We start from the raw sequence: 9,608 nt of genomic DNA, 5'->3' as shown, positions 1-9,608 counted from the left end.
CTCGCGCTGCTGCATTCTGAACAAGCTGGAGTTTGTTTATCGATTTACCAGAACATCCAGCTAGAAGACTATTGCAATAATCTAGGCGAGAGGATATGAATGCATGGATTAGCTTTTCCGCATCACTAGTATTTAATATATTTCTAATTTTAGCAATGTTGCGTAAGTGAAAGAATGCTACAATTAAAATGCGCCGTAATTGCTGTACAATCATCAAGTTCAAATCTATATGCCAACTTAAGAGATGGAGCATATTTTAAGAAACATCCTGTTTTCCAAAGACACACAATCTCTTCAGATCCAATTATTCTATGATGACTTCAAGCCCTGTAATCTGTTAGGATCAAAAAAGGCTTGCATAAAATATGTGCAATTTACTTCACCTTAAGGAACTTTCCACCAAGGTTTAATTCTTCCCTTGCGAACCATTCTTGGGCCTCTGGTGACTGATCTGAAGGTTTTAGAAACAGATGGAATTGCTGTTCCAGGACTTGATGAGCGCATTAAGGGGAGCATTTTTCAGGTCACAGGTGACAACCTAGGCCTACACAGCTTGTTTGGATATATCAAGTCACTGCCAAAAATTGCTGCCGTTTTTGTCTAACATAGAGAGAGACGACTATCAGAATGTATTCTCTGAAGACCACCCAAACGTGCTTAAGAACCAAAGAAATATATTCACATTACCAGCTCTTACAGACATCCCCTGTCTCATGTGTATGGTGTGAAAGGACAGTGTTCACTAAACTCTCTGAAATACTTCTATATAGTGGATAATTTTGCTGTTGATATTATGCATGACATTTTGGAAGGTGTGGCGCAATATGAAGTGAAGCTTGTTCTTAAATACATTGCTGACAAATGTGTATGATAGGGTTCAGTCTTTCAACTACGGATACTTAGAGCGAAGGAATCAACCATCAGCTCTAAAACTGGTGGATTCCAGCAATGACTTAGGTCTGAATGCCATTCAGTCATGGTGCTTTATGCGCAACATCCCATTAATATTTGGTGATGTAGTTCAGCAAAATGATGGACACTGGCTCTTGTTGATTTTACTGCTGCAGATTATAAACATTGTATTTTCCCCATACGTGACCATTTAAAGAATTTACTACCAAAACACCACACATTTATTCACTATCCATGTTGCATACAGAACATTGGTCCAATCATTCATGTTTGGTGTATGAAGTATGAGGGAAAACACAATTTTTTCAAAAAGCAGAAGAAATGTTTCAAAAACATAACTTGGAGTTTAGCAAAGAAACATCAGAACTACATGGCTTATCATTGGGAGAGGTTATCTAATGACACGTTGACTGTTGGTCCAGGCAAAATGAAACCAGTGTCATCTTTTCTTGCTAAGGAGCAGCTTTCATGTCATTTAAACTTGTCGTTTTCCACCATGGTACGATCGGTAACATGGGCCAAATATTAACTTGGTGATTTGTTCAGAGGTTTTAAATGATATGCCAGTTTTCCAAAAAAAAATATCTATTGTTGTGAAGGATGAGTATGTTGTTAATGCATGAATTAATATATAATATTTTTTTCTAAAATAAAATTTTTAAATCTTAATTGATCAAGAATTTGTCAGTCTGATTTATAGGACTTGATAAAGAGAAAAGAAGGATAAGCAAAGTTGTGACTTGCTGGGAAAGAACTCCAAATAGAGATAAAATAAGATGAGTCAATTAAGAATAAGAGCACATGGAATCTTATGCCACATTGCACAGCATTTGAGAGACCCAAGCTAACACTGATTTGCCTCATTTCTGATCCAAAAGCCAATCGCCAATGGCCCTGTGACAGAAATTATGTCATTCTTGATTAGGTCATGTCATTTAGATTACAAGAGATCAATATGAACTTTGAACAAGACGTTCTTATCTCCAACATACAAGTTGGCATTTGAGAGACCCAAAATAACACTGATCCGCCTCATATCTGATCCAAAAGACAATCATCAAAGGCCCGTATGGAGGTTGAACCCATGACCTTGGCGTTATTAGCACCACACTCTAACAAGCTGAGCTAACCGGCCTACTTGATGGATACTTTCTGCAAGCTGTGTGGCAGAGGAAGGCCCGTTCAGTGAAATTATACAAATGGTATGAGGAGGGATGTCTGCGGTAATCGACCAAGCACAGACATTAGTTGACACCTACAGTTCTCTTCTCTTCTTGGTTGATTGGCGGTCAACGATCAAAATTATTCTACTCAACCTTTGAGCCACTGCTAAAATGCAAGTCCATGCAGCTGTTCACAGTAAAGAAATGTAAAAATCATCAATTGTAGTGTATGTAGAACTTTGCGCTCTCAGTTTGGACTTGAGCTTTTGTCCAGGATCTGAACAACAAGAGGACTGAGCCTACTAGGGGAATTAGCTCAAGTGGTAGAGTGCTCGCTTAGCATGCGAGAGGTAGTGGGATCGATGCCCACTTTCTCCATTATAGGCATTTCAGTCATGCTTGATAGTGAAAAAGAAAACTGGTGCCTGTTTTTTGACCCTGATGCTGCCATAATTCTTTTCACACACTACATGCCAAATCTCTGTTAGAATGTGTCACCTTAAACATGTGATTCTTACTATATGAGTACTCAACAATAAGGGCTCGCACGTGTCAAGAGTCCACACCGTCCGACAAGACGTTCTGATCTCCAACATACAAGTTGGCATTTGAGAGACCCAAGATAATACTGATCCGCCTCATATCTGATCCAAAAGACTATCATCAATGGCCCGTATGGAGGTTGAACCCATGACCTTGGCGTTATTAGCACCATGCTCTAACCAGCTGAGCTAACCTGCCTTGATTGATACTTTCTGCAAGCTGTGTGGCAGAGGAAGGCCCGTTCAATGAAATTATACAAATGGTATGAGGAGGGATGTCTGCGGTATCGACCAAGCACAGACATTAGTTGACACCTCCAGTTCCCTTCTCTTCTTGGTTGATTGGCGGTCAACGATCAAATTAAATCTACTCAACCTTTGAGCCACTGCTAAAATGCAAGTCCATGCAGCTTTTCACAGTAAAGAAATGCAAAAATCATCAAATGTAGTGTCTGTAGAGCTTTGCGCTCTCAGTTTGAACTTGAGCTTTTGTCCAGGATCTGAACAACAAGAGCACTGAGCCTGGTAGAGGAATTAGCTCAAGTGGTAGAGCGCTAGCTTAGCATGCGAGAGGTAGTGGGATCGATGCCCACATTCTCCATTATAGGTATTTCAGTCATGCTCGATAGTGAAAAAGAAAATTGGTGCATGTTTTTTGACCATGACGCTACCATAATTCTTTTCACACACTACATGCCAAATCTCTGTTAGAATGTGTCACCTTAAACATGTGATTCTTACTATATGAGTACTCAACAATAAGGGCTCGCACGTGTCAAGAGTCCACACCGTCCGACAAGACGTTCTGATCTCCAACATACAAGTTGGCACTTGAGAGACCCAAGATAACACTAATCCGCCTCATTTCTGATCCAAAAGACTATAAACAATGGCCCGTATGGGGATCGAACCCATGACCTTGGCGTTATTAGCACCACGCTCTAACCAGGTGAGCTAACCAGCCTACAGGATGGAGATTTTCTGCAAGTTGGGTGGCTGAGGAAGGCCTGTTCCATGAAAGTATACAAATGGTATGAGGAGGGATGTCTGCGGTAATCGACCAAGCACAGACATTAGTTGACACCTCCAGTTCCCTTCTCTTCTTGGTTGATTGGCGGTCAACAATCAAATTAAATCTACTCAACCTTTGAGCCACTGCTAAAATGCAAGTCCATGCAGCTGTTCACAGTAAAGAAATGTAAAAATCATCAATTGTAGTGTCTGTAGAGCTTTGCACTCTCAGTTTGGACTTGAGCTTTTGTCCAGGATCTGAACAACAAGAGCACTCAGCCTAGTAGGGGAATTAGCTCAAGTGGTAGAGCGCTCGCTTAGCATGCGAGAGGTAGTGGGTTCGATGCCCACATTCTCCATTATAGGCATATCAGTCATGCTCGATAGTGAAAAAGAAAATTGGTGCATGTTTTTTGACCCTGACGCCTCCATAATTCTTTTCACACACTACATGCCAAATCTCTGTTAGAATGTGTCACCTTAAACATGTGATTCTTACTATATGAGTACTCAACAATAAGGGCTCGCACGTGTCAAGAGTCCACACCGTCCGACAAGACTTTCTGATCTCCACCAGACAAGTTGGCATTTGAGAGACCCAAAATAACACTAATCCGCCTCATATCTGATCCAAAAGACTATCATCAATGGCCCGTATGGGGATCGAACCCATGACCTTGGCGTTATTAGCACCATGCTCTAACCAGCTGAGCTAACCGGCCTTCATGATGGGTGCTTTCTGCAAGTTGTGTGGCTGAGGAAGGCCTGTTCCATGAAAGTATACAAATGGTATGAGGAGGGATGTCTGCGGTAATCGACCAAGCACAGACATTAGTTGACACCTCCAGGTCCCTTCTCTTCTTGGTTGATTGGCGGTCAACGATCAAATTAAATCTACTCAACATTTGAGCCACTGCTAAAATGCAAGTCCATGCAGCTGTTCACAGTAAAGAAATGTAAAAATCATCAATTGTAGTGTCTGTAGAGCTTTGCACTCTCAGTTTGGACTTGAGCTTTTGTCCAGGATCTGAACAACAAGAGCACTCAGCCTAGTAGGGGAATTAGCTCAAGTGGTAGAGCGCTGGCTTAGCATGCGAGAGGTAGTGGAATCGATGCCCACATTCTCCATTATAGGCATTTCAGTCATGCTCGATAGTGAAAAAGAAAATTGGTGCATGTTTTTTGACCCTGACGCTTCCATAATTCTTTTCACACACTACATGCCAAATCTCTGTTAGAATGTGTCACCTTAAACATGTGATACTTACTATATGAGTACTCAACAATAAGGGCTTGCACGTGTCAAGAGTCCACACCGTCCGACAAGACTTTCTGATCTCCACCATACAAGTTGGCATTTGAGAGACCCAAAATAACACTAATCCGCCTCATATCTGATCCAAAAGACTATCATCAATGGCCCGTATGGGGATCGAATCCATGACCTTGGCGTTATTAGCACCACGCTCTAACCAGCTGAGCTAACCGGCCTACATGATGGAGTCTTTCTGCAAGTTGTGTGGCTGAGGTAGGCCTGTTCCATGAAAGTATACAAATGGTATGAGGAGGGATGTCTGCGGTAATCGACCAAGCACAGACATTAGTTGACACCTCCATTTCCCTTCTCTTCTTGGTTGATTGGCGGTCAACGATCAAATTAAATCTACTCAACCTTTGAGCCACTGCTAAAATGCAAGTCCATGCAGCTGTTCACAGTAAAGAAATGTAAAAATCATCAATTGTAGTGTCTGTAGAGCTTTGCACTCTCAGTTTGGACTTGAGCTTTTGTCCAGGATCTGAACAACAAGAGCACTGAGCCTGGTAGAGGAATTAGCTCAAGTGGTAAAGCGATTGCTTAGCGTGCGAGAGGTAGTGGGATCGATGCCCACATTCTCCATTATAGGTATTTCAGTCATGCTCGATAGTGAAAAAGAAAATTGGTGCATGTTTTTTGACCCTGACGCTTCCATAATTCTTTTCACACACTACATGCCAAATCTCTGTTAGAATGTGTCACCTTAAACATGTGATTCTTACTATATGAGTACTCAACAATAAGGGCTTGCACGTGTCAAGAGTCCACACCGTCCGACAAGACTTTCTGATCTCCACCATACAAGTTGGCATTTGAGAGACCCAAAATAACACTAATCCGCCTCATATCTGATCCAAAAGACTATCATCAATGGCCCGTATGGGAATCAAACCCATGACCTTGGCGTTATTAGCACTACGCTCTAACCAGCTGAGCTAACCGGCATACATGATGGGCACTTTCTGCAAGTTGTGTGGCTGAGGAAGGCCTGTTCCATGAAAGTATACAAATGGTATGAGGAGGGATGTCTGCGGTAATCGACCAAGCACAGACATTAGTTGACACCTCCAGTTCCCTTCTCTTCTTGGTTGATTGGCGGTCAACGATCAAATTAAATCTACTCAACCTTTGAGCCACTGCTAAAATGTAAGTCCATGCAGATGTTCACAGTAAAGAAATGTAAAAATCATCAATTGTAGTGTCTGTAGAGCTTTGCACTCTCAGTTTGGACTTGAGCTTTTGTCCAGGATCTTAACAACAAGAGCACTGAGCCTAGTAGGGGAATTCGCTCAAGTGGTAGAGCGCTCGCTTAGCATGCGAGAGGTAGTGGGATCGATGCCCACATTCTCCATTATAGGTATTTCAGATATGCTCTATAGTGAAAAACAAAATTGGTGCATGTTTTTTGACCCTGACGCTTCCATAATTCTTTTCACACACTACATGCCAAATCTCTGTTAGAATGTGTCACCTTAAACATGTGATTCTTACTATATGAGTACTCAACAATAAGGGCTTGCACGTGTCAAGAGTCCACACCGTCCGACAAGACTTTCTGATCTCCACCATACAAGTTGGCATTTGAGAGACCCAAAATAACACTAATCCGCCTCATATCTGATCCAAAAGACTATCATCAATGGCCCGTATGGGGATCGAACCCATGACCTTGGCGTTATTAGCACCACGCTCTAACCAGCTGACCTAACCGGCCTACATGATGGAGTCTTTCTGCAAGTTGTGTGGCTGAGGTAGGCCTGTTCCATGAAAGTATACAAATGGTATGAGGAGGGATGTCTGCGGTAATCGACCAAGCACAGACATTAGTTGACACCTCCATTTCCCTTCTCTTCTTGGTTGATTGGCGGTCAACGATCAAATTAAATCTACTCAACCTTTGAGCCACTGCTAAAATGCAAGTCCATGCAGCTGTTCACAGTAAAGAAATGTAAAAATCATCAATTGTAGTGTCTGTAGAGCTTTGCACTCTCAGTTTGGACTTGAGCTTTTGTCCAGGATCTGAACAACAAGAGCACTGAGCCTGGTAGAGGAATTAGCTCAAGTGGTAAAGCGATTGCTTAGCGTGCGAGAGGTAGTGGGATCGATGCCCACATTCTCCATTATAGGTATTTCAGTCATGCTCGATAGTGAAAAAGAAAATTGGTGCATGTTTTTTGACCCTGACGCTTCCATAATTCTTTTCACACACTACATGCCAAATCTCTGTTAGAATGTGTCACCTTAAACATGTGATTCTTACTATATGAGTACTCAACAATAAGGGCTTGCACGTGTCAAGAGTCCACACCGTCCGACAAGACTTTCTGATCTCCACCATACAAGTTGGCATTTGAGAGACCCAAAATAACACTAATCCGCCTCATATCTGATCCAAAAGACTATCATCAATGGCCCGTATGGGAATCAAACCCATGACCTTGGCGTTATTAGCACTACGCTCTAACCAGCTGAGCTAACCGGCATACATGATGGGCACTTTCTGCAAGTTGTGTGGCTGAGGAAGGCCTGTTCCATGAAAGTATACAAATGGTATGAGGAGGGATGTCTGCGGTAATCGACCAAGCACAGACATTAGTTGACACCTCCAGTTCCCTTCTCTTCTTGGTTGATTGGCGGTCAACGATCAAATTAAATCTACTCAACCTTTGAGCCACTGCTAAAATGTAAGTCCATGCAGCTGTTCACAGTAAAGAAATGTAAAAATCATCAATTGTAGTGTCTGTAGAGCTTTGCACTCTCAGTTTGGACTTGAGCTTTTGTCCAGGATCTTAACAACAAGAGCACTGAGCCTAGTAGGGGAATTCGCTCAAGTGGTAGAGCGCTCGCTTAGCATGCGAGAGGTAGTGGGATCGATGCCCACATTCTCCATTATAGGTATTTCAGATATGCTCTATAGTGAAAAACAAAATTGGTGCATGTTTTTTGACCCTGACGCTTCCATAATTCTTTTCACACACTACATGCCAAATCTCTGTTAGAATGTGTCACCTTAAACATGTGATTCTTACTATATGAGTACTCAACAATAAGGGCTTGCACGTGTCAAGAGTCCACACCGTCCGACAAGACTTTCTGATCTCCACCATACAAGTTGGCATTTGAGAGACCCAAAATAACACTAATCCGCCTCATATCTGATCCAAAAGACTATCATCAATGGCCCGTATGGGGATCGAACCCATGACCTTGGCGTTATTAGCACCACGCTCTAACCAGCTGAGCTAACCGGCCTACATGATGGAGTCTTTCTGCAAGTTGTGTGGCTGAGGTAGGCCTGTTCCATGAAAGTATACAAATGGTATGAGGAGGGATGTCTGCGGTAATCGACCAAGCACAGACATTAGTTGACACCTCCATTTCCCTTCTCTTCTTGGTTGATTGGCGGTCAACGATCAAATTAAATCTACTCAACCTTTGAGCCACTGCTAAAATGCAAGTCCATGCAGCTGTTCACAGTAAAGAAATGTAAAAATCATCAATTGTAGTGTCTGTAGAGCTTTGCACTCTCAGTTTGGACTTGAGCTTTTGTCCAGGATCTGAACAACAAGAGCACTGAGCCTGGTAGAGGAATTAGCTCAAGTGGTAAAGCGCTTGCTTAGCATGCGAGAGGTAGTGGGATTGATGCCCACATTCTCCATTATAGGTATTTCAGTCATGCTCGATAGTGAAAAAGAAAATTGGTGCATGTTTTTTGACCCTGACGCTTCCATAATTCTTTTCACACACTACATGCCAAATCTCTGTTAGAATGTGTCACCTTAAACATGTGATTCTTACTATATGAGTACTCAACAATAAGGGCTTGCACGTGTCAAGAGTCCACACCGTCCGACAAGACGTTCTGATCTCCACCATACAAGTTGGCATTTGAGAGACCCAAGATAACACTAATCCGCCTCATATCTGATCCAAAAGACTATCATCAATGGCCCGTATGGGGATCAAAACCATGACCTTGGCGTTATTAGCACCACACTCTAACCAGCTGAGCTAACCGGCCTACATGATGGACGCTTTCTGCAAGTTGTGTGGCTGAGGTAGGCCTGTTCCATGAAAGTATACAAATGGTATGAGGAGGGATGTCTGCGGTAATCGACCAAGCACAGACATTAGTTGACACCTCCAGTTCCCTTCTCTTCTTGGTTGATTGGCGGTCAACGATCAAATTAAATCTACTCAACCTTTGAGCCACTGCTAAAATGCAAGTCCATGCAGCTGTTCACAGTAAAGAAATGTAAAAATCATCAATTGTAGTGTCTGTAGAGCTTTGCACTCTCAGTTTGGACTTGAGCTTTTGTCCAGGATCTGAACAACAAGAGCACTGAGCCTAGTAGGGGAATTAGCTCAAGTGGTAGAGCGCTCGCTTAGCATGCGAGAGGTAGTGGGATCGATGCCCACATTCTCCATTATAGGCATTTCAGTCATGCTCGATAGTGAAAAAGAAAATTGGTGCATGTTTTTTGACCCTGACGCTTCCATAATTCTTTTCACACACTACATGCCAAATCTCTGTTAGAATGTGTCACCTTAAACATGTGATTCGTACTATATGAGTACTCAACAATAAGGGCTCACACATGTCAAGAGTCCACACCGTCCGACAAGACTTTCTGATCTCCACCATACAAGTTGGCATTTGAGAGA

General features: G+C 42.4%; 4 non-coding genes across 4 annotated transcripts; 2 read left to right on the top strand and 2 right to left on the bottom strand.

Annotated features, from left to right (window-relative positions):
- Positions 1–3,914: 3,914 nt before the first annotated feature.
- trnaa-agc (transfer RNA alanine (anticodon AGC)) lies at positions 3,915–3,987 on the top strand. Its single transcript has one exon. It is a non-coding gene; the product is annotated as a tRNA-Ala (tRNA).
- A 289-nt stretch (positions 3,988–4,276) lies between these two features.
- On the bottom strand, positions 4,277–4,350 carry trnai-aau (transfer RNA isoleucine (anticodon AAU)). Its single transcript has one exon. It is a non-coding gene; the product is annotated as a tRNA-Ile (tRNA).
- Positions 4,351–8,121: 3,771 nt separating this feature from the next.
- Positions 8,122–8,195, bottom strand: trnai-aau (transfer RNA isoleucine (anticodon AAU)). Its single transcript has one exon. It is a non-coding gene; the product is annotated as a tRNA-Ile (tRNA).
- A 1,102-nt stretch (positions 8,196–9,297) lies between these two features.
- trnaa-agc (transfer RNA alanine (anticodon AGC)) lies at positions 9,298–9,370 on the top strand. Its single transcript has one exon. It is a non-coding gene; the product is annotated as a tRNA-Ala (tRNA).
- Positions 9,371–9,608: the final 238 nt, after the last annotated feature.

The sequence above is a fragment of the Brachyhypopomus gauderio genome, unplaced genomic scaffold (assembly GCF_052324685.1).
Source record: "Brachyhypopomus gauderio isolate BG-103 unplaced genomic scaffold, BGAUD_0.2 sc77, whole genome shotgun sequence".
Taxonomy (NCBI): Eukaryota; Metazoa; Chordata; class Actinopteri; order Gymnotiformes; family Hypopomidae; genus Brachyhypopomus; species Brachyhypopomus gauderio.
This window is presented reverse-complemented; position numbering and strand designations above follow the sequence as displayed.